Source organism: Phoca vitulina, unplaced genomic scaffold (assembly GCF_004348235.1).
Source record: "Phoca vitulina isolate PV1807 unplaced genomic scaffold, GSC_HSeal_1.0 scaffold45, whole genome shotgun sequence".
Lineage (NCBI taxonomy): Eukaryota > Metazoa > Chordata > Mammalia > Carnivora > Phocidae > Phoca > Phoca vitulina.
In genome coordinates this window covers 7167799-7192761 of record NW_022589748.1, presented here as the reverse complement: position 1 = coordinate 7192761, position 24963 = coordinate 7167799, and the positions used below count along the sequence as shown (strand labels likewise).

At 44.3% G+C, this 24963-nt stretch overlaps 1 protein-coding gene across 2 annotated transcripts in view; it reads right to left on the bottom strand.

The window, feature by feature from the left end:
• Positions 1-24963, bottom strand: part of GALNT17 (polypeptide N-acetylgalactosaminyltransferase 17) — a 448158-nt gene that overhangs the window by 132432 nt on the left and 290763 nt on the right. The window contains exons 1-2 of one of the 2 annotated variants that reach the window (XM_032430646.1): positions 10255-10261; positions 4475-4480 (exon numbers count right to left, since the gene is read on the bottom strand). The exons of the other annotated variant lie outside the window; for it this stretch is intronic. The gene's annotated coding sequence lies outside the window, so the exon portion shown is untranslated. Of the gene's footprint in view, positions 1-4474; positions 4481-10254; positions 10262-24963 lie in introns of those variants that run through there. 2 annotated transcript variants of the gene reach the window in all.

Here is a 24963-nt window from a genome sequence, read left to right as displayed (position 1 = left end):
CCCAGAACCAGGAGCCAGATGACTGGGGACAGCCCTTATTCCCCAGAGCTCACCAAAATTACTCCAACTAGCCAATCCTAAGCCTTACCCTGCCTGGCCCATTCCTTCTCGAAAAAACCACAGCAGAGACTCCTGCCTGTGCTTTCCCCTCACTCCTTCTGCCTCCTGACTGACCCAGATGCTTCCTCATATGGCCTTGCACAGCAGGGCATGCCTCCTCTTGGGAACTTAACAAACTATCTTTTCGATGGCATTGACCTCTTGGTCTGCTGTCCTCATCAGGCCTGAAAAAGAAAACTCCCAGGTACTTTTTAGAGTAATACTGTACATTATTGGCCTACCTCCTGGGCTGGATCATTCCTAGCAGCTTACAGAGCTTCTTCTCCACCCACTTCCCCTACAGCCACGCCCCTCCTCATTTAACATTTCCCCTTACAGCAAAACCCCTTTAAAGCACTGTCTACACCCGGGCCTCCGAATCTTTTCTCTGGTTCTCTCCTAAACCCACTCAACCAGGCTTTCACCTTCACTGCTCCACCGCAGGTGCATTTGTCAAGGTCAGAGATGACTTGTCCTAAATGCCATGCTCAAGGCTCAGTCTTCATCATGGGTGAACTCCCAGCTACATCTGACCCAGCAGCTCATTCCCTTTCCTTGGAAGCAGGATCTCCCCTGGGCGTCCAGAGCACCACACATGCCTAGGTGTCCTCCTGGGTGCTCCGATCCATATTCTTTGTTGACTCTCCCTTTTCTCTCTGGTGTTCAAGGCAGGAGGACTCCAGGGCAGAGCCCTTAGATCTCTTCTCCAACTATACTCACTCCTTGGTGGTCTTTTTTTTTGACAGAAAGATAGAGAGCGAGCACAAGTAGACAGAGCGGCAGACAGAGGGAGAGGGAGAAGCAGGCCCCCCACTGAGCAGGGAGCCCGATGCGGGGCTCGATCCCAGGACCCTGGGATCATGACCTGAGCTGAAGGCAGACGCTTAACTGACTGAGCCACCAAGGCGCCCTCCTTGGTGGTCTTGTTTTTCCTCGTGGCTTTCAGCAACATTTATATTCTAACAGCTTCCAAATTTACACTCCAGTCTGAATCCTTCCTCTGGACTCCAGACTGGCATATCGAATTGCCTATTCAACGTCTCCGTTGTGTCTAGGAGATCTCTCAAACATGGCCAAAATGGGATTTTTAACCTTCTTCCCACTCAAACCTGCCCCATGCACTGTCTTTCCTATCTCAGGTAATGTCAACTCCATTCTTCCAAAATATTGAGGTAAAAACCTTGGTGTTTGCCTTGGTGCCAATCTGTCAGAAAATCTTTAGGCTCTACCTTCAAGACCTAGCTGAGATCTGATGACTTCACACCACCTTTGCTACCACCATCTAGAGCAGACCATCATCATCATCATATTGCCTGGGTAACTACAATGGCCTCCCAAATGGCTTCTGCTTCCCCCCTTGCTCTTCTTCGGTAAACTCTCAACACAACATCCAGAACAATCTACTAAAATATAAATCAGATCAGGCTAGGCTTCTGCTGCAAACCCTCCAGTGATTCCCCATTTTCTTCAGAGCAAAAGCCGGGGTCTCACAATAGCTCACCAGGCCCCATCTAGACAGTCTGTGTTCCTGGGGCCTCTCTGACCTCCTCTCTCCTTGCCCTCTCTGCTCCAGCCAGATTCCTAGCTATACACTCAAAATAACTGAAAGCAGGTCTTCCCACACCAACCTGTACAGGTATGTTCATAGCAACATGATTCACAATAGCCAAAAGGTTGAAACAACACAAACGTCCATCAATGGATGAATGGGTAAACCAAATGTAGCATATCCACCCAATGGAATATTACTCAGCCATAAAAGGAATAAAGTACTAATAGTACTGTACCATGGATGAACCTCAAAAACACTATGCTGAGTGACAGAAGCCAGACACAAAGAGTCATAGATTATATGATTCCATTTACATGAAATATCCAGAACAGGCGAATCCACAGAGATAGAAAGCAGCTTAGTGGTTGTCTGAGACAGTGGGGAGGGGTAGTAGGGAGTGACTGCTTAATGGGTACCCGGTTTCCATTTGGGGTGACGAGAATGTTCTGGAAGGACAAAGTGGTGATGGTTGCACAACACTGTGAATGTGCTTAATGCCACTGAGTTGTACACTTCAGATGGTTAACATGGTAAATTTTATATGTATTTTACCACAATAAAAAATATGGAGCTGATAACAATCCTCAAGCTTGCTTTGATTCTTATGTTACATTATAAACATGAGCCCAAAATTTCCAACTGCCATTAGAACAGAAGGTAGGAGACTGGAGGGGTGCCTGGGTGGCTCAGTCAGTTAGGTGTCTGCCTTCAGCTCAGGTCATGATCCTTGGGTCCTGGGACTGAGTCCCGCATTGGGCTCCCTGCTGGGTGGGGGGCCTGCTTCTCCCTCTCCCTCTGTCCCCCCCCCACCACCACCACTCAGGCTCTCTCTCCCACTCTCTCTTGCTCTTGCTCACTCTCTCTCAAATACATAAATAAAATCTTAAAAAAAAAAAAAAAGAAGGTGGGAGACTGGAAGGGTGGTTCTGTCTCCATTCTTACTCTCTGTTCATGGAGACAGATCTTCTAGCACTCTGAGAGAAGGTTCCAAAATATTTAATGTTTTAGCCCAAACACCATATTTTCAATCTAGGATAAATGGTTGTATCATGGTGAGCACCATGGTCCTCACTCTAGAATGGGCAGAAACACATGGCCCCAGGGTTCAGGGAAAGCACACTAATCTAAACATCCTGTGGGGCAGTTATCCAACTATTGGTGACTTGGTTTCTTTATCTATAAACTGGGCATGAAACTGCCCTGATGACCTAGTAGGACTGTGGTAAGAACCTGAGAAGATAAAGAAAACAAACGTGCTCTGTGCTCAATACATGTGAGTTATTATTGAGACGTATAAAAGAACAGTAGAAGGATAAAGGACTGAGGGGGAGGGATTCAGGCAAAGGGGGCAGAAGCTGGTGAGGAAGTATCCTGGCCACTGGTGTCACTCCCAGAAACATTTCAGGTCTAGAGTGAGACAGGCAGAGGAGGTAGTCTGCATTCCAGGAGGAAAGGGAAATGAGAAAGTCTGGTAGAGCATGGCACAGAGGTGTGACGTTTGAGGTAAGTATTGGGGCAGGGAAGAGACTGGGGCAGTCAGAGTGGCCCCAAAAGAAATGCCTGTCCAGCCTGCAATGTCCATCCCATCCTGAGGTCATCTCTCACCTCCACAACTGAGTGCAAAGTCTATGCCTCTGCATGGAGAGTCCAAGAGAATGTGTGTGCAATCCCACTGCCATGGCTCCTAGCACCTTGAACCATCATGTGAGGGCAGACTTTCCATTCTGCATACCTTATCAATCACTGTAGAGAAGGGGTCTGAGTAGGGATCATGTGTGTTCACTCATTCATTCATTTGTTATCTGGTCAATAAGCATTATGAGGCCATGGAGGATACCTTTGTTAGGCTAGGTCCCAAGGACTTGAGGGAATAAAAGCACATGTGATTCTGTCCTAGTGAGCAAGCAAATATTATTTTTTTGTTTTTTTTAAAGATTTTTTATGTATTTATTTATTTGACAGAGAGAGAGAGACAGCGAGAGAAGGAACACAAGCAGAGGGAGAGGGAGAGGGAGAAGCAGGCTTCCCGCCAAGCAGGGAGCCCGATGTGGGGCTCGATCCCAGTACCCTAGGATCACGACCTGAGCCGAAGGCAGACGCTTAATGACCGAGCCACCGAGGCGCCCCCATTTTTTGTTATTGTTGTTTCTTGTAAAGATGTTTTCTGGTTGAAGTCATGGCGCCGCTTGTTATTACTGGTGAACAAGACCATTGGAGTGGGAAGAGATGCTAGAAAATGGAGACTCTGCTGGTCTGTGGCCTGTGGACTAGACGGTTTGCTGGCTTCAGAAAGAAGCCCACACTGTTAGGGGTCTTTCCTCTGATCCTCGCTCTCCTGATTGTCAGTGGCTGGGTTATGTGCATGTCACTGTGTGGCTAGCTGTCTTGGTCACCAGTGAGGGTACTGAGGCTGAGGCGTCTGCCCCTTGCTTTGCCCTGCCTGCCTCATACCTCCTGCTGCTTTCATAGGTCCCTGCTGTCTCCTGTCCCCTGTCTCTGGTGGCCATGTCTCCAAATTCATATGAGGCTGATGGTTCATGAGTCAGGGATCCAGGGTTCACCCTGTTTTTCTCTTTTCATGATTCCAGCTGGCCTGCCTCATTGGGACTCACTGCTTCCCTCTGTCCTCAAACTCAGATACCTGCCATTTCTGTTGACCCCAGCTCTGCTACAGTTAATGTCCAGGCCTATTTGCTGAGCACCTTCTTTTTTTTTTAAGATTTATTTTCTTGAGAGAGTTAGAGAGAGAGAGAGTATGGGGGGAGGGACAGAGCAAGAGGGAGAGAATCTCAAGTAGACTCTCCTCTGAGCATGGAGCCTGACATGGGGCTTGATCCCACGACCCCAAGATCATGACCTGAGCTAAAATCAAGAGCCGGACACCTAACTGACTGAGCCACCCAGGTGCCCCTGCTGAGCACCTTCTAATGCTAAGACCCCATTTGTAGGAAAAGCATATAAAATTCTACACCATCACTGGAGTTATCCTTGAAAGGGTTTCTGCAAGTCCCATTCTCAGGAGTACAACCTGCACTGGGTATTTTGGTGATATTGTCCACTTCCTCAGCATTAGGTAGCTTGTTTACTCAAAATGTACTTATTTCACTGCATTTGCTACAGTAACATATGTGATGAGCGCTTTTACACCATTTCCTAATACACAGAAAGGGTGTCTCATGTGCATGTCACCCTTCTTCAGCCATCCTCTGGCACAGGTACTGATGTGCTAAAGGGCCCCAAAGACAGAGCAGGGATGGGAGAGGAGGACCGGGTGGGTGGTGCATCACCCAGGCCCACAACACCCCGTACTGAGAAAACGGATCCATCCAGTGCTGAGTTAGGACAACTCATAGTTATCCCTAATCCTCAAAGCAGCTCTCCCTGGTAGATACTAGTAGCCCCATTTTCCAGTGGAGGCATCTGAGGTCAGGGATTAGGTGAACTGGCCAAGGGCAGACACATGGAAGTAAGTGCAGAGCTAGGAGCAACCTGGGGTGTCTGACCCCACACCCTCCTAGGTATCCCACAGCCTCCTAAACAAGATCATCAAATACAGGCTGCAGCTAAGAGCTCTTGCACTGGGTGGAATAAGTGGTCCCGCTTTGAAGATTTCTGGGAACTTGCAGCTGCTAAACACTAAAAATACAATTTGGGGGAAGGAGTTGGCTGGCTTGCATAGAATTCTCAACTGGCACAGTACAGTAATTTAATACTCAGAGTTCCATTTGCCTCTGCTATACATATAAATACCAAAAGGGTAAGTACCGCTGCCTTTTTAAAAATCAAATGCTGTCTCCAGCACACAAACATCTCACAAGAAAATAGGGCCCAAAGGCCAGAGGTTCGTCTGGTAAATGGTGGTAGCACTTTCCCTTTTGTTGCTGAAGAGATCATTCACGCTGAAACCACCACTTCTTCCAGATTGGGAAGGGAACTGTCTGGGTAGGAAGGAGCTTTTCCCTGTGGAAGATAAAGGAAATGCTCATCTCTCTGGAGTGTGATTTTTCACAGATGCAGAAAATGCCAGTGGGGATTGCAGTTGCCAGTCCCAGACGCATTTCCTTGGCTGGCTGATTTTGCCTGCGCTTGTTTTTATTAAAACAAAGACCATATCAAGACTCCCTAGTAAGACATTCCCTACGAGTAATCTTCTCAGCGTAACACTTTTGCTCTTTGCTAATCGTATTTTCTGGAGGCTTTGGGAAATTGATTTGCAAATAATCCTTTGAAGACAATTTCTGTAAAAGCACAAAGTTTCTAAAGAAGTGATAACACATTAAGCCATTATCAGCCATCAATGCCTCATATGTATGTATATTTAAGCATCTGGTTAGCTATCTCCTGAGATGAAACGTAAGTTGGGTGAATGTTTGGGGAAGAGAAACAGAAGAAAGGTCTAGAACAGGGGTCAGCACACACCACCACCTGTTTTTGTCCAACCCGAGAGCTAAGAATGCTTTTTATAGACGAACGTATTGATTTGAAGATGAGAACACCAGCAAAATGTTACCCCTCCCCCAACAAAAATCCCATTATCCACATTAGTAGACATGAACTCCAAAAAACTGTCCTCATTATTATTATACTTTGGATTTCATCAATAAAATATTTGTGGAAATTGGCTTTTACTCTTATTTATAGGTATCTACATAATAGCCTTGACTTTGCCTCTTGGATTGTAAAGCCTAAAGTATTTACTATTTAGCCTTTTAGAGAAAAAATTTGCCAAACTCTGTTCTAGAACATGAGCCGTAGAGGGGAGTGCAGACTCCATGTGGAGCAACATGGTACCGGTGACAGGCAAAAAGGTAACTTTCAAAAGGGCAGATAAGGGGTTTGGGGAGAGAAATACTTAGAGGATGGATGAGTGTCCTTCTCATCTGTAAAAGGGGAATAACAGTTCCTCTCCAGCCTCCAGGGCTGATGTGAGAACAAATCTGATGAAGGCTTTGGGGATGCACACCCAAAAGTGGCATCAGGCTAGCAACACACATTGTTCCGTAAGGAAAGTGAAGGAGCATAGAATATGCCAGTTCAAAATATGCCTCTTTGCTATAAGGATTATCTTGAACTGGTTATTTTTAAGAAACAGCAGACATAGGAGAAGCCCTGAAAACCTACCCTTTGGAAAGAGAATTTTACATTTATAAGGGGAATCTCCATTTTTTAAACATTTTTTTAAAGATTTTATTTATATATTTGACAGAGAGAGAGACACACAGTGAGAGAACACAAACAGGGGGAGTGGGAGAGGGAGAAGCTGGCTTCCCGCAGAGCAGGGAGCCCGATGCGGGACTCTATCCCAGGACCCCGGGATCATGACCTGAGCCGAAGGCAGACGCTTAACAACTGAGCCACCCAGGCACCCCTTTAACTTTTTTTTATTTTATTTTATTTTATTATGTTATGTTAGTCACCATAAAATACATCATTAGTTTTTGACGTAGTGATCCACGATTCATTGTTTTTGTATAACACCCAGTGCTCCATGCAGTATGTACCCTCCTTAATACCCATCACCATTTGTAAGGGTGCCTCCCTCTCTGTACCTGGAAGAGAAGGATGACCCTAAGTCTCTAGAAACCTTCATCAATGGAGAAGGCATCCACTTAAATCATCATAACAAACCTTACCCTTGTTAATTGTGCTTTTCCTGGCCACCCCCCACTGACGGCCTCCCTTCTCCCCACGATCTTTCTTTTGTCTTTAGCTGAAGATCGTGTTTAGGGTGGTGGCTTGGGCCATTTGGGGGAGGTACTCAGTTTTCCTTGGTCTCTCCCATGTATACAAAAGGTATACATGTTATTAAACTTCTGTTTGTTTTTCTCCTATTAATCTTTTTATTATAGGGAGGAATCTCAGCCAAGAACCTAGAAGGGTAAAAGGAAAATTATTTTTCCTCCCCTCCCAAAGGAAGAGTATTGAGATGTGTGCATGGCGGAGAATCTTTCTGAGAAGGTTTGAGGACATCCTATATAAATGCAGGTACCGTGGGATAAAATACAATTAGAAGTAAGTAAATGAGAATAAGCAGGCAGAGGGGAAGTGAGCAGGAGAAGATGATGCCAAGGGTGAGCTTAGTGCACATAATGTATACTTAGTAAATGTGTACCACAAATGCAGCAGAGGCTTTCTGGCAGTCACTGCAAACAGAGTTACTGGAATCATCTACAGCGCCTAAAAGATCTTTAAAAGAGAAGTACAAATACTTGGCCTCTAAGACCCAAAAGATATTTCTCCACTGAGTAACTTGGTGAACCGTCTCCTCAAAACACTGCTTCAGTAACACAACAAGCTCCACAAATCTGTTTCCTAAAACTTTCCTCAGCATTGGCTCACAGCATTTACCCAATTATAATAAGATGAGGACAACTGTTTTCAAGGCCAAAATGAGGTCAAAGTAAGAACATAGCTTTCTGATGGCCTTGCTTATTTACGGGTTAGAGGAGTAGTAAAGTAGTTTTAAGAAAGTAGTCAAATAAAATATGTATTTTGAAATATAGGAGTATGCTTTTCTATTCTGGGTTCACTGTTTCATCCAGAGGCAGTCATAGCTTTGAGATGAGTAAAGACTGTCAGAACTAAGATGAAAAGAAGCAAAGAAGTGTTAATTTTCAGTTGTGACTATAACGCCGACTCTTGATACTACTGAAATTTGAAGCCAGGATTTCATGTACCATAGCTATGCACAGAAGAAAAGTGTTTTCTAAATCTGAGCCTCCTTTGAAAAATCAGGCAAAGACAAGACGAGGTTGCTCCATGGCCATTGGTCTCAATGCTGACTCACTCTGGGATCACGTGGGGAGCTTTGACAAACTACCTGTGCTTGGGATCACTCCCAGACACTCGGATTCAATTGCTCTACATCCATATTTGATTCAAAAGCACAACCAGAACCTGGGTGGCTCATTTGGTTAATTTCAGCTCAGGTCATGTCTCTAGGTCATGAGATTGAGCCCCACATGGAGTTCTGCACTTGGTGTGGAGTCTGCTTGGGATTCTCTCTCTCCCTCTGCCCCTCCCCCCACTTGTGAGTGTGTGCTCTCTCTCTCAAATAAATAAAATATTTTAAAAAATAAAAATAAAAGCAATAAAAATCCAGCAGATTCAGGAAAAGAATGTTGCCTCCCCCTCAACTGCCTAAATTTACACTGGAAAAGAGAGACTGTACCAGGATGAGAGGTATTCACAGAGATTCCTTTTTATCTAAAAAATTGTATCTGTATAATAGGGCAACCTTTGTTTTCCAAACATCTCCTCTTACTTTCCTGCTTATGGTCTTCCTCCCTTTGTATCCTCAGACCCCCTATGCCTCTTCTTAGCTCATATAAGCCTCATGTTGCCTACTGTCTTTAGAATTTCATGTCTGTGTGGATTCCCCGTAAGTACAAAACTAAATTTGATTTTCTCCTGTTAACGTCTCATGTTAATTTGATCCTTAGAGCAGTTGGAAGGATCTTGAAGGATACAGAAAATTTCTTCCTCCCGAACACTGCCTAGCACTCTACAGAAGGGAGAATGTCTTGCAGAGTGCCCAGGCAGTGGGGCAGAGATGGTTGAGTGATGTTTAGGCAGGCAGAAGACTTACAGTAGTGCTCCCAGTGCCCAAAGTTAACTCTTGGTTTGCAGGAAATCCTGACGTTCCCTCATTTCCCAGGGGAGTGGTGGCAAAAGGCTAAACAGATTGGATTGAGGGAATCAGGGGCCTGGAGGGCACAGAATGGGTGGATATTATGCCTGGAGTTCAGGATCAGGACCAAGGACATCAGCAGTGAATACACAGGGGGTAAAACTGAAGATGGCAGGTATGAGACATGCTAACAGGGGCCAAGAAGGTTACAGAGGACAGCTTACATCCTAGACACCTCTCCCCATCACCATTGTATAATGTCAGCTCCCACTTGCTCCTAGGAGTTCTTCGAGGGGGGAAGCAGGAGAAGAAGATCCTTTGAGGAAAAACAGCAGCCTTTACAGAGAATAGCCTGTGTAATCATGATTTAACTGAGCAACTGACTTCAGAGAAATGGAGTTTTAAATTGGAAGAAACTGAATTCCCTTGAGATGACAAGATTAGTTTTCTTTCTCATCATCAGTGAAAATGGGGGCTAGAGATCAAGTTGAATTCAAATACAGAAAAACAAAGTCAATGTTTCCCACATCTGACTTGCAACTACAATTTAAAACCTGCTACAGGTTTTGGAGTACTTAGAAGAATGAATGGATTCTAAGACACGAACAGAAAACAAGGAGGAGAAAAGAACAAAGGAGTCACAAAAGAAAAACAACTTTTCTAGGAAAGTAATTTGGCAAGATGTCTCATGAATCTTAATAGCGTACAAGTCTTAGACATAGAAATTCCATGCCCACAAATTTATCCTAGAGAATAATAATGATTTCTGCCTCTGAGAATGTTGGATTGTGTGATTTGGACAACTTTCCAGCTGAAAACAATGAAAGAAACTGGATTTAAAAAATTTTTTAATCTTAATAAAACCATTAAAGATCAACAAAATTATAAACTATTGAGTTGAGATCTGGCTGAGATTGGAATGAAGGGAATCCCAGTGCTAGGTTTGCTTCTGCCCAGAGCTATGTACCAATACAGAGAGGGGGGCTACATTTATGGCAACCTCAAAAGACCAGGAAGCTAAAAGTTAGACTTCAGGGCCCACCATGAAGGGCAACATGATAAACCACCTTCCATTTTTGGCTAGGACAATGAAAGGCTGACCTAAGAGTAACAAATCAACCTGCCCTCCCACAGGATACAAGTCCACTTCATTTCATTTGAGTAGCCCAGGGAACTTCAACTCTTGAATTTTGATTAAAGGGATCAGGGTTACCAGTACTCCCATGCTCCTGACAGAAGTAAACAAAAATTCTCCCTAGAGGCAGATAATATCATTCTAGGTTTCACATTCTTTCAGTAAATACTTTTTCAAATACACTCTCCAACACATAATCAAAGATAATCAGAAGCATCAGAGTCAAGATGTCAAAGGTCAGACCCACAGAAAGAAGAGATAACAGAAAGGTTTCAAGCAAGCTTAAAAATTTCAGCAGGAAACTGGAAACTATATAAAAAGTGAAACAGCAGGTTTTGAAAAAGAAAAAAGAAAATGTAGAATTGAAAAGTTAAGTAACTAAAATTAAGAGCTCAATGGATAGTTTAACAGCAGATTAGACACTTAGGCAGTGAGCATTATTAAAGTGGAAGATAAGTCAGAAGAAACTTTCAAGAACAAAGCCCAGAGAGACAAAAAGATGAAAAATACATAAATGAGGGGAGGTTATATAGAGAATACAGTAAGGTCTGACATGGGTTTTTGAGATCCTGGGAGAGAAGAAAAAAGGGCAGAGGCAATATTTGAAGAGGTAATGGCTGAGAATGTCTCAAAACTGAGGAAAGACATCAATGTGAAGATTTAAGAAGCTCAACGAATCTGAAGCAGAATACATAAAAAGAAATCCACACCTAGACACATCACAATGAAATTAAAAAAACAAAAACAAAAAAGACATAATCTTATAAAGCAGCCAGATGGGGAAAGAAAAAGAAATAATCAAAGATTTTTCAAAGTTTTGTGTAAGAATTTTAATCAAAACACTATTTGTCATAGAGAAAAACTAAAAACTTGAATTTCCACCAACAGAGATACAGTTGAACATATTTTGGCATATCCCCATGATAAAAATATATGGTGCTATTAAAATATCATTTAAAAAAAACACTGAATGATGTAGGAGAAGTTTTATTTAAAAATATAACACCAGCAACCATTGTTCTCAATTTTGAATTGGGGCAGGACCCATTTGAGCTAGTAGTTGTTTTGAATATATTGCATTCTAATTATTCTATTTTTAAGTATGTTGGATTTTATGCACTTAAAGACAAGTAAGAGGGCACCTGGGTGGTTCAGTTAGTTAAGCGACTGCCTTCGGCTCAGGTCATGATCCTGGAGTCCCGGGATCAAGTCTCGCATCGGGCTCCCTGCTCAGCAGGGAGGCTGCTTCTCCCTCTGACCCTCCCCTCTCTCATGCTCTATCTCATTCTCTCTCTCAAATAAATAAATAAAATCTTAAAAAAAAAAAAAAAGACAAGTAAGAGATGGCTTTATATTCAAACATGGTATTAAGTGAGCAGGGTGAGTATATAGCTGAGAAAGTCACATATTCTTTTCCAGATGCTTCTGTGGAGAATCTACCAAGCTTTTCCTCTACACTTCTTTTTCTGTTTTCCCAGAAGACCCATGAGACAGGATGGGATTCTTTTTCCTCCAAAATTCTCCCAGGAGTTTGGCATTTCCCCCATCCCCTCTTGGGCTTGGCATATAACAAGCTGGGATGACAGAAAGGGGCTTTTTTTCTAGCACAACTCAAGGAGAAAAAGAAATACTCTTTTGGTATTAAATCTTATAATATATTATTACCAGATTTACATTAAGATCCTTTCTCATGGTCTTAGAGATACTTGGCCAAGAAGCTCATGAAGGACAATCTCCTTCAATCACCTTCTCAACCCACACGGGACTAACAGCCCCTGGAATTCCACTCTGGAGTTAAATCAAGAAAGGATCAGGTGCCCAGAAGGACTGATAAGTCTGGTCAAGTAGACTTGTAGTGTGGGAACTCACTGGAATAACAGCAAGACCACATGAAACATGAACTGCACTATCCCTGCCCTCCTGGAAATAATGGCATGAGGAAGGAGTTAAACATGGAGGCCACATGGTTATGAGAGGCCAGAGGCTGCTAAGGGACTTTACGCAGAACTCCCAGGAGCTCAAAAGCAAAGTCATTTCTCACACACCCTCATTCACTCCCTGGCTCAGAGAAAGAAACAGCAAATGTTGTCAGTGACTTCCTTAGAAGGCTGATTAGTTGGATAATTACAAGGAGATATAACATATGTCATTAAGCAACCCTCCACAGGAACAGGACTTTGGCTGCCTTTTTCCTTAACGACATCATTCCTTTCTAACAGTGTCTATTGTGAGGGGAAGAGAAAGGTCACCTTTTCTAAGCACAGGTAGACCAGCTGGCTCTGCCTCAGAACATCATCCAACACCCCAAATGTTTTCTCTCCTAAGGTTCCAAGTACAGAGACTTTCCAAAGGTCATGACCATGCTCAATTTCAGGGCATCCTCAACACCTGCCTGATGAATTCCAAACTTCTAGGCAATACTCATTCAAGGCTCACAGAAATCTGGCCCTTTCTTAGCTTTCCAAATTTCTTTTCTAGAATCCCCTCCCTCTCTGAATCCCTTGCTCCTCACTCAAAGGACAAGATTATTTGTACTTCATCCCCTGTGTTTAGACCATCCCCTGCTATCTCCTATTCAAGTCCTTATATTTTATGGGGTTAGCTTCGGCCCAGCTGCCTCCATGAATCCTTTGACTAGCTCAGCACAGTAGCGCTCAACCTCTAGAGAACCTGTTGTCTGTCGCACTCCTTTGGCAAGTATATTGTTCTGTTTTTCATTGTCCTGTGTCTCCCCACCCCTACCTCCAGGCCCCAGGACTGGGGAAATGGCCATATTGCTCTTTTCCCAGTTATGGGCATTCGGCAATGGGAGAGCTTGGGCAGCACAAATCAGCAGCAGAGCATGCTTTTAATAGATATGATGACTGCACTGCCTCTCTGCCATCCACACTCATCAAATTGGGTCCAAAAGAGCAGAATAATTCTGTCACTGGGAGATTTGAGAAGAGGCCAGGAGGGAATGAGCTATTAAGAACAGCTTTGACTCACAATGCATTGGGAGCAGCTGGGTGGGAGGTGGGAGCTTGGCAGAAGGAAGCCGGGGAGATCAGGCATGAGGCTGGCCTTTTGTACAGGGCTGGGTTATGCCTGGCAGCCCTGCCAGGTTCAGAGTTTAGAAGACAAAGCTCCAAATGTTTTCCAGTGAAGAGATCAGAAAATCCAAGTTAAGTCAGAGTCAAATCCAGACCCAAAGAGTCACAGAGTGAAAATCAGAGCAGAGGCATGTTTATATAGAACTGACTGGGCAGCTGTGATTTCACCTGGTCTTTATCAGCCCAGAGGTACCTCTCCCCATGTGCCCATTACGAGCAGCCTCTGCTGCCCGGCTTGAGGGGCAGGGATTTCTGAGCCATTAAATTTACAGTTTTGCCACCAACCCCATCGTAGTTCAGTTTTATTGAGTGCTTGGTAAGTCCTAGGCACTGTTCTAAGCATTTAAATACATTATTTCACTTAATCCTTTCACTTAATCCAACTTGTGAGGAGGTACTATTAATATCCCCAACTGAAAGATGGGAAAACTGAGGCACAAAGGAGGTAAATCCTTTTCCCAGCAGCAAATCACCAGTAAGTATGTAGCCAAGATCTGAACCCAGGCTCTCCCAGACAAAGCCCATGGAGCTTCCTCTCCCCCTACCTTCCCCACAGTATGTGTGACCTTTGGGTGGGTGCTGGCCCTGGCCTCAGGGAGAACCGCACTTTTGGGAGTGGTCCACAGTACCTACATGGGTCTGGTCCTCCCCTGTCACATGCAATCCTTCAGGCAGATGCTTCCTGTTCGTCTAGAATCCAGTACTTGTCTCCAGAGAATGTGTATCTTCCCAGCTCTGGTAGCCTCCAGTCCTCCTGCTTCAGTGAGACCCACTGCCTCCTGTTCTTTCTCTGAGACACTAGCCCTGCTGAGAGTCCTAGCCTGTGTTTTGAGTCTGCAAGGCCAGGGCCCTGGACAGTGGGGTGTGTAGGGGAGTCCAGCACAATGTGTTATTCAAGCTGCAGACCTAATGAACATCTGCATGAGGGTGTCCCTAATACCACCCTCAGGTTTGATTACTTACTAGGAAGATTCATAGGACTCAGTATATGGTCATACTCATGGCTATGATTTATTACAGCAAAAGGACAGAAGGAAGTCAGCATAGAGAAGGTGCATGGAACACAGTTGGAGAAACCAAGCACAAGCTTTCAAGATCCTCTCCCATTGGAGTCAGAAAGGATATCCCCCAGCAAAGAGCTGAGACAACACTGGGAAATGCTGTCTATCAGGAAGGCTCACCAGAGACCAGTACCCAGGGTTTTTATTTATTATGGGGGTACCTTCTGCCTAGCATGTACCAAAATTCCAGTCTCTCAGAAGGAAGGCAGGTACACAGCACAAACCACATGAAGTGAGCCATTCTCATCAGAAGTCCAAGATGCCAGCCAAGGGCCAACCTTATAAGTGGGCCTTTTAAAGAATAAATAGTTAAGCCTGATATGTTCACTGTTTTCTACACATAATCCAAATAGACAGATAACACCCCGACAGAGTCATCTTACCTTTCCATTTGTGCCAGATCCCACACTTCCAAAGCATGCCTATTTTATTCTAAACCCTATACAGGAGGCAGGCAGGAATCAGTCTCTTCACAGATGAGCAGGTCAAGGCCGAGGGAATTCTTGGTTCTAAGTCACTGAGAAAATGATGGGGAAAGCTGAACCCTGAGACCAGGCAGTCTCCTCCACCATGACAAAGGAAGGATGGGTCGTGGCCACGGCACAGGGTAGAACACGGATAAGCCATGTGCACAAAGGCATAAGAAAAGCCTGCTGTTGTTGTTGTCATCTGGGGGTAGAGTGAGACAGGGATGTATCTCCACCACTCAAGAAAACAAAAAGATGAGCTGAACTGCCAGTCTCTATGAACTTCTGACTCTTCCACAGTGCTCTCCATTAAATCAATTCACAGAATATTAGCATTAGCAGTGTCCTTAAGAAATCATTGTGTACAACTCATTTCTTTATTTGAAAAGTAGGGAAAACAATTAGCTTCAGCCCCTATTGCACATGGTTAATAACCTATTGTTTAGAAAAGACTTGAGAACGGGTAATGAAAGCCATTTTGTGAGAGCTTTTATTGTGTTTCCTTTATTGTTAGAAAATTGCTTTCATTATCAATGAAAACAGTGATGGTCCCTCCTTCCTCAGCTTTGGGTTTCTCTCCTGCTGCAGGCTCAGGCCAGGGACCCCGTTCTAAATTTGAGACAGAATTTAAGAAAAAGAAAAAGATAAAAAATAAAACCCTCAGCTCTTCTATTATTCAAGGGCAGGCAAATGTACCCAAATGTGGACAAGTGGACCCATGAGAGGGTTTCTGAGAGAAGGATAATGGCCTGACCATGAAGTAGGGAGAGTGCCTCATCCAGCAGTGGGCTGATTCTTTCTGGGTTTGAGTTTCTTTACCCTTCCAGTGGGGAGATGGAGGACAGCTACCATCGATGGACTGCTTTCTCTGTGGCAGGTGCGAGGCCATGAGCGTGACATATATTTGTCATTCCATCTGATTCTCACAGCAATGCTTTTAGATGAGTAATAGTATCTGCTTTTGAGAGTTGGGAACAATGAAGTTCAGAAAACGTGGATGCTTGCTCTAATGCAGCAAAGAACATACTACCCTGGGTCTCCCTGACTCTTAACCTGGTGACTGTGTAGGCTGTCTGCGCTCAGAAAATCTGCTCTAAGCACATGTTACAGGGGAGACCCGAGGAAACCTGCCTGTCTCATCTTGAGATCTGGGCATGAAAAACGTGTCCTGAAAATTCATAATAACTTGTCCCTAAGCGGGGTTTCAGATTTTAATTTATGTTGGCTGCATGGTCAGGAAACACCACGTGTAGAGATTTACACGAAACATAGCCCCCAGGTGATGATACCCAGGAGCGACTGGCAAAAGCAGATGCAAAACGTCCCCATGTAGCATTGTGTGTCAACTACACTTCAATTAAAAAGCAAAACAAAACAAAACAAAGAAACTTCACTGGAGAGATCCACGTTCAACCCAGAGCCAGACAACCCAGAAGCTCCACAAAAGGTGAGCTCACAATCTAAAATTACAAACATACGAGGAAACAATCCACCATAAGTGAGAGTCAGCAAATACAATATGAATTAGGGCTCCCAAGAACTCGAGATAACAGAACTATCAGAGACCATAAAATAAAAATGTTCAAAATGTTAAAAACCTTAAAATAGGGCTCAAAACCATAAGTATGAGACCCTATGAAAAATAAACAAGCAGATGTGAAAAATAATGACACAAAACTTCTAGAAATGAAAATTATAGACTTTGAAATTTAAAACACAGCAGGCAAGTCTAATAATAAATTAGGTATAGCTGAAGAGTGAAACGGAGTGAACAAAGGGATAGATGGATGAAATTATCCTTAGTGCATATAAAGAGATGGAAAATAGGCAAAAGAGATGAAGAGATACAAAACTTGGATCTTGCCATACAACATTGGCCAGCAAGGTCCTGGAGCCTGGGCAATTTCTCCCTGTGGCCAAGAGTGGAAATTACTAAATGTTTTATATTTGAATAAAGCTTTGTAATTTACAAATAAAGCTTTCAAGGTTAATGCATATAATTCATCTGATCCAAAAAGAATCCATGTAATGGAGATGCATGTATTTAAATACCCATCTTACAGATGGAGAAATGGAGGTTCGGAGGCATGGAGGGGACTTGCACAAGATCACACAGCTCATCGATGAGATCAGAATGCATGGCTGGGTGAGGGCCCTCTTCTGGGTTGCAAATTTCTCTGTATCCTCAGAAGGTGGAAGGAGCAAAGGAGCTCTCTCAGACCTCTTTTATAAGGTCATTAATCTCAGCCATGAGGGCTCTGTCTTTATACTTAATCACCTCCCAAAGGGCCACACCTCCTAATACCATCACATTGGACAGGAGGATTTCAACATAAGAATTTGGGCTGGTGGGGGGTGGGGGATACACACATTCAGACCATGGAAGATGCTAATTGGGATGCTAATGGAGTAAACTTGACAAAATTAACTGAGTCTCCACAGTGTTAACTCAAGGACAACCCCAAGCCAGAACCAGGAAGCAACTTTCCTTCCTTGGCGATGGGGAGAGCGCTCTCTTCCTGCTTAGGCAGAAATAGCCTACAGCTGCAGAGGATAAAAGACAGGACAGGGTTGGCTTGCAAAAAGGGAACTGCTGGCTACAGCTGGTTCTCCGAATGAACTCTTGCCACTCTGGACTTCATCATTTTTGGTGGGAGGGAGATAATGCATCATTCATCTCCTTCCTATGTTAGGGGAAAATAAACTGGATGGGAACTATGCTAGGGTCAATTTCACAGGCAGGCACAAAAATGAGAAACATTCCCAACCATGGTCTGAAACCATAACTCAACCATGGTCACTGAAACTCTTTGACCAAAGGACAAGGAAAAATGAAATTCTTTTGGAGCGTGGGCTCTCTTGTTAAAAGGGCAAGCATTCTCCCCCTGGAGACAGTGAAACAAACTGCTCAGACATCTCATTCCTGAAAACCCCTCCCACCCCAAACAGGCTTGATTTCTCTATTCTGATAGCTCAAATTTATCAGTTATTGGGATTCAACGTATCTGCCAGGTGGGATCTTAAATCTGATGAGGCTCTGGATTCATTAACCTTGGCAGAGGGAGCCTGGGTAAATCTGCTTGCAAAATACCTGCTGTATATTTTAATTCTCAAAAGGGCAAGGAAAGTAGAATGCAGATCTATGTATCCTGCTCCAGCGACATCCTTGACAATCTCAATAACCTTCCCAAGATTATCATTATCTTTTATTAAAGAAGAGTGGCTTCTCCCAGAGATACAGAGCAATCAACAGCAAAGGGAAGTGACGTCTGCAGACTCCAAGCACGCTTTGTTCTTCACTTCTCTTCGACATTTACGGTTTTCCACCTTACACTGCACTTATTCACCTACATGATCTCCTTCTCCCACTCTCAAAATGTGCTCATGTTTGAGTCCCCCTGTGTATCATCAACAGCAATTAACACAATGTCTTTCATTTAGCAAGTACTCTATAAATTCTTGTTGGGTAGCAAATGAATGCATGGGCTTGATTAGCACATTCTTTTCTTCAGTAACTCTTCTGCTTAAAGAAGTCTTCTCTGAAAAGGGCCTCCATGTGTATTCATAAGGGAGCAGCCATAATTCAGAAAGAAATGATGTGCAAGTCACCAAATGGTCTTATTTATAATTAGGTTGTCCTTCCCGTTCCTGTTGTAGATTTGCAGCTCCGTCACGGTGGGTTCTCAGGAACTATCCATAGAAAGCCGGAGCTGCACCTCCTCTCTTCTCACATCATCAGGGGTTGCGTAAGAGTAAGCCTAGGTCCACAGCACATGGGTAGAAGGGACTATGAATGGGAACTGTGTGGGGCCAGGAGACCCAAGGACTCTCTCACCATACCACCTGGTGGCGAGTGGCCACTGGCCCTTTAGCACAACTCTGTCCTGTGGCTTCAAGAATCCAGGGCAGAGTGCAGAGTGGGGATTCTAAGCAGGAGACGTGGGCCTTATGATGCAGCGATTGACAGTAATTAGCCTTGGGTTAAGAAAGCAAATGGTCTATTGATGAATGCCGGCTTGACGGGCAGTTCAAACCTCCTGGTCCAGTTTGTGAATTATAATACTGTCATGCTCACACGATTGAACAGAACACTTCTACTTCGGGGAAACTGGCCTAGAAATATACCCAAGTAACAAAATATATATTTAAGGCTATTAACTATTGCATTGTTGGAATAGAGAAAAGAATAGAAATAACCAAGTGCCCATAAACAATAGGTCCTGATTAAAATGCTCCATAGGACATTAAGGAAAAAAAAAAAAGAAGATAGCAGGAGGGGAGAATGAAGGGGGGGAAATCGGAGGGGGAGACGAACCATGAGAGACGATGGACTGTGAAAAACAAACAGGGTTCTAGAGGGGAGGGGGGTTGGAGGATGGGTTAGCCTGGTGATGGGTATTGAGGAGGGCACGTTCTGCATGGAGCACTGGGTGTTATGCACAAACAATGAATCATGGAACACTACATCTCAAACTAATGATGTAATGTATGGGGATTAACATAACAATAAAAAAATTAAAAAAAAATGCTCCACAGGACAGACAGACTCCTATCTGTGTGCACTGCTCTAAGCCCAGCCCCGAGAACGGTGCTGGCGCACGGTAGGTACTCAATAAAAAGCCTGAGGCAGAATTAAATTCCCCGATTGATGTGTCCTTGGTGAATTAAGTACAAAAGCAAGTTGCAGAATAATATGAATGAGGCACTCCAAGTTCGGCACATCTTAAGTGCCACCAAAATATTTGTCGGAAAAAAGTCTGTTGAATGTACTGAATTTTCTAGACGATGTCATGTATGTTTATGAGCATATGCACACGTACACACATGCGCACGCACACACAAACACACACACGCACACACACACACACATATTGGTAAATGCATAAAGCAAAGGGTCCTGAAGTCTATATACCAAACTGCTCAAAGGAGGGCAGTAAAATAAGGGGCTTTTGACTTATGTAATTCTCAATGGGTTGAATTTTTTACAACACACGTTTTTCTATTTTTATAATTCAAATGACATTTAAAAAAAAAACTCAGCCTCTGAGAAAACCTCCGAGAAAAAGGGCAGTCAATCGCCAGGGCTAGTCCCCCGCTGCTTTCCTACCATGCCTCCAATAAATATGAGGCAAGCAATGAAGGAGAAAGGAGTTTCACAGGCTCAGCTCCAAGCACTTAGGAGCGAAGAAGAGTGTAGAGACCCTTTACAAAATGAGGGTTAATCTGACAGTGGAAAAGCTGTTCCTGCCATTGCATTACCAAAAAAGGGAGGTTGATAAGGGCGACTGATCATTTTATCTCATCATTTCAAGGGACTGGGAAGATCCTTCATTGGCACTGAACACACTCTCAAGTTTAAAGGCCTTTAAATCAATTTTATTAGGTTAATTGATGATCTTTTCTGTGCACTTGTGCTCTACAATCTGCCATGTCTTTCTCGGGTTGACTGGAGGGCTCAGAGTGGAGTTCTCAGTCTCTCATCCCTGCCGAAAACTGGAAGCAGAGGGGATGGAGTCCCCTCACTGTGCCGCTGGCCTATGGGCTGGAGGTATAAGAGGCCCCTTCGTCCTTCATGGAGGAGCACGATGCTTGAAATGGCATTGGTAAGCTCTGGTTTCTGGGGTGTCAACTGGACTCATAAAAACGTGTGCAGAAGACACATCCAGGATTTTCCCTTTTCCACTGAAATGTCTTTAACCCTTTTAAATGTTCTACGTGCAGAATTATCGATGTTTATTCATTCATCAGCTAAGCCCCGACTCTGTACTGGTCACTGTGTGTACTAGTTTCCGAGGGCTGCCGTACCAAATCGCCACAAACTGGGAGGCTTACATCAGAAATGCATCCTCTCAGAATTCTATAGGCCAGAAGTCCAAAATCAAGGCATAGGCAGGCTGCACCCCCTCCGAGGGCTCCAGGGGAGAATCTGCCTTTGCCACTTCCAGCCTCTAGTGGCCCCAGGCGTACTTTGTCTTGTGATTCCATAGCTCCAATCCTGGCCCTTTCCTCTATGTCTGTGTCTTCTCCTCTTGTCTCTTATAAGGACACTTGCCATCCAACCTAGGGCCCACCCAGATAATTCAGGATGGTCTCATCTAGAAATCCCGAAACCAATCACATCTGCAAAGACCCCCTCCCCCTGCCTTTCCACACAAGGTCACAATCACATGTCCCATGGGTCCTATCTTTTTTTTGGGGGGGGCCCACCATTCAATCTACCACCCTCTACTAGACACTGAGGACGCAAAGATACATAAGCCACAGTTCTCCCCTTTGAAGAGTTCATAGTTCGTTATGTGTAATCAAGTAGCTGATACAATGCAATCTGAAGTATAAAAGGTGGATGGAAACCACCCTCCTACAGTTGAGAGACTGATCGAGGAGAAAGCTGTATAAAGGAGGAGGTGCTGGGCTGAGCCTTAAAGAATGAATAAGTAATCACCAGGCAGACATGCCGTGAGATGCAAAAGGGCATCCCAGGCTGCAGAAAGATCCTGGTGGAGGATCTTGGCAGAGGATCCATGGAGGAAGGCGGGAGGTTTGAATGGGCATGGTGTGGTCAGGGCATGCAAAGTAAGCCAAGGAGACAGGAGCAGAGAGTCCTCCTGTGGGTGTCTCAGAGGAGGAGGAACCCGAAAATGGGGTTGACCATGCGGGGTCAGGACGTGAAGGACCTTGTTCTTCCAAGTTCATGTCTTGCCAAACCACTTGCTACTACTCAACCCTGTAAGGGCAGACTCAAAACAACTTCAAGCTTATCTGTATCCGTGCACTCCTCATTATACAAGGAGCTCCTCGAGGCTGAAGGCCCGTCTTCTTTGCTCCCACTTGAGCAGTGACCAGTGTCCAGGCCCTGGCTGTGTCCAGGGCTTGGGTCTCTGTGCTAAGCTGCCTGGGAAAGGGTGAGGCCCAGATGTAGGAGTCTCCCCAAAGCAGAGAATTGGGTGCAATCCAAAACCCAGGTGAACACACCTACTAATGATGGCTATCCCTCTTTGGTACCTCTGGGAAAAGGAGTTCAGTGAGAAGAACACTGACCAAAGTTGATAAACAACCTCCCTTGCCTTGCACAGTCACTGATGCGTGGTCTTTCATCTCTGATAGCTAAATGCCCAAACAGACTTATTGTTAAGACAGTCAGCTGAGTCATAAAATGAGCTGTTAAACTGAAATCATTGATTTTTATTACTAAACATGGCCTGATAATGGCCTGGCTGGGGCATAATATAGACACGGCTTCAGCATTATGGGACACAGAGTCAGAAAGTCCAATTGCTGGAAATTAAATGCATTTATTCTTACAAATTAAATTGCCTTGGGGAAATCCATCTCAGGTGCAGAAGTACTTAATGTTTACCAACTAATATTCCAATTGTTAGTAACCCTCTTGGGTCTTGACACTTGGCCTTAATAAGCTGAGAAAATGAAATCATGCCCACGTGACCAAGGGTTTCACACCCACCACTCTTCCTCACACAGATGCTTGCCATGCAAACTCTACAGACAAAGCCAGTGTGGTCATTAACAGGCCCTATGTTGGAAGGAAGCCCCACAGAGTGGACGACTTATTCTTTGTATGATCATCTGTTCACAGCAGGACTTCAGGGGCCCCACACAGAATTTTTGTACACTTTTACTTCATAGGTAAAAATTCACGGACTTTAAAGGAAATGTACTCGATTTTACTCAACTGGCCTTCTTTCCCACACAGATGTGATCTGGTGTTTTCACCTGTCAGGGAGTATGATCCTGGGTATCATTTCTGAACGAAGAGATAGAGGAAGAAGAACAGCATGAGCTAGACTCAGATGTCACTTAGCATCTGGCTAGCACCCTCTCATGCCACCTTCTCATCAGGGGGCAAGATGGATGAAAACAAAGAAGAAAATAAAAATTACTAATCATTCTAGAGCTTGGATTCAGGCAACCTACTGTCAGAATCTGAAAGAAATATCTACTAAGTACATGTCAGCAGAGCTGGATAGAGAAACACAACTGTGGCTTCCTTCTGAAATACCATTCTTGCCCTCTAGAAGGATGACAAGGAAACGATGTGGCCCTTCCCCACCACCTTCCTGCTGGCCCAAAGGCTCAGAGATGGAGAGAAACACACAACAGGGCAGCCTGGCACCCACTACTTTGGGGAACAAGATACTGGGTTGTACCATTCTCCCTTAGGAGCTCGAAGCACCCAGAAAACAGGCTGGAGACACCGCTGGAGGGAGTATGATACAGAGTATCACAAAAATGTAATTCCCCCAAGGAGGAGGTAACACCAAAACTGTGAGTCTTAAATTAATCCAAAGAAAACCAAAACAAACAAGCAAAAGCAAATATACAGCGCCCAGGGACGGGGTAGAGAGATGATGCCACCCCAGCCCAGCAGAGACGCATGAATAAAACTTCCAGAATTATATGTGTGATCTGTGCACATCCTTCTGTCCCACTATAAGAAAGGAAAATGGGCTCTGACAGGCAACTCAAACCTGAGGTAATCAATCACCTGGCCCGGCATTTCTCCTGAGGATGAGAGTCTGTGGAAAAACATTGCAATGCTCGGGAAAGAGACTATCTTGCTGAACCTCCAAGAACAAGTAGAGCTCTGAAATTATTTGCTACAGAAACCAGAAATTAAAAAAAAAAAAATTGTCATCATCCGCTGCAAGAGATAAGAATAGTCTCATTATCTTCCCTAATTTATTTTCTAAGACATTATACATCATATTTATTTTATGGATTCTGGAAGAGAAGATGGACACATTTTTGTTTCCCTACAGCTTAATAAATTCATGAGCTAGTCACTTATATTACTAATTTGTGCTGGTCCCTGTCTTAATTCTTTAGCTTTGCTTCCACGTGAGGACTTTTTAAGCCATGTGATGCAGAGAAGTTCCCTTACAAAATTCAAATTTTTTTATTGAGAAATATATTTCCCAATGTCTTGCTTGGTCTGAGTGTTGGGTAAATGAGAAATCTGAGCATTGATGACTCTTCTCCCTGGCATGAGGTTATGGGGGGAGATGGGGGCGCACACCATGTCTAGTCCAGCTCCAAAGATAAGGAGCTTAGTACAATCCGGGCCGAAAGGGGGAGATAGAGGAGCCAGAAGGAGGAGACACAGCAACCCTACCAAGACAGTGGGGTTTTCACTGGAAGAAGGACAGAAACTTTAAACAGGTGTAGCAAGAGACAATTTCTCTTCTGTGTATTTTTTCACTCCATTCTTTCTCCCCACTTGGGAGTAGCAAGTTTTGGAGAACAATGGACACGGCTGGACCAGCAGAAAAGGCAAGGAGCAGGCTCCTCAGGGCTGGCTCTAGAGCTTCAAGCTCTGCAGAAGAGAGCCCCCAAGGCTCATCAGAGAGGAGACCAATTAGCAAAATAGGGATGAAGACCCCGTGAAGGGGGCTGGCAGCCCCTTGTGCATGTACGCCTGTGCATACGATCTAGCCGAAGCAAACGTGTAAACTGCCGATTCGTCCAGATTTGGTCCTTTAGATCCAAGCATCTCAGGACACACTGTCTGACCTGTGCTGTTGAGCTTGGAAAGTGGTTAGACATACGTAAGACTAAGAGAAATGCTAATTGAAAAACTCTATGCAGGTGACTTGTCTATATTCTCCCTCATTGCCAAGCTCACCCTTCTAAACCCTGCCCTGGGATTCTGGGGGCAGGGAGTCCCCAAATGACATTTTCCAGACCCCTTTGCCTAATTATATTCTGATTAGATTCCTGATTAGGTTCTGATTAAATTAGGTTCTACAGATTATATGCGCCATAAAATTAGATTCTGCCAATGGGAGGCGCTGGCAGGAGGCCCGAAGTCAGGAGAAGGAAACAGGATCCATGCCCTGTCTTCAGCCTGGGTCTACATGTCTCAAGAAGTGAAGGAAGACAAAAGCTCCAAACTCCTGTGAAACCCAGAGT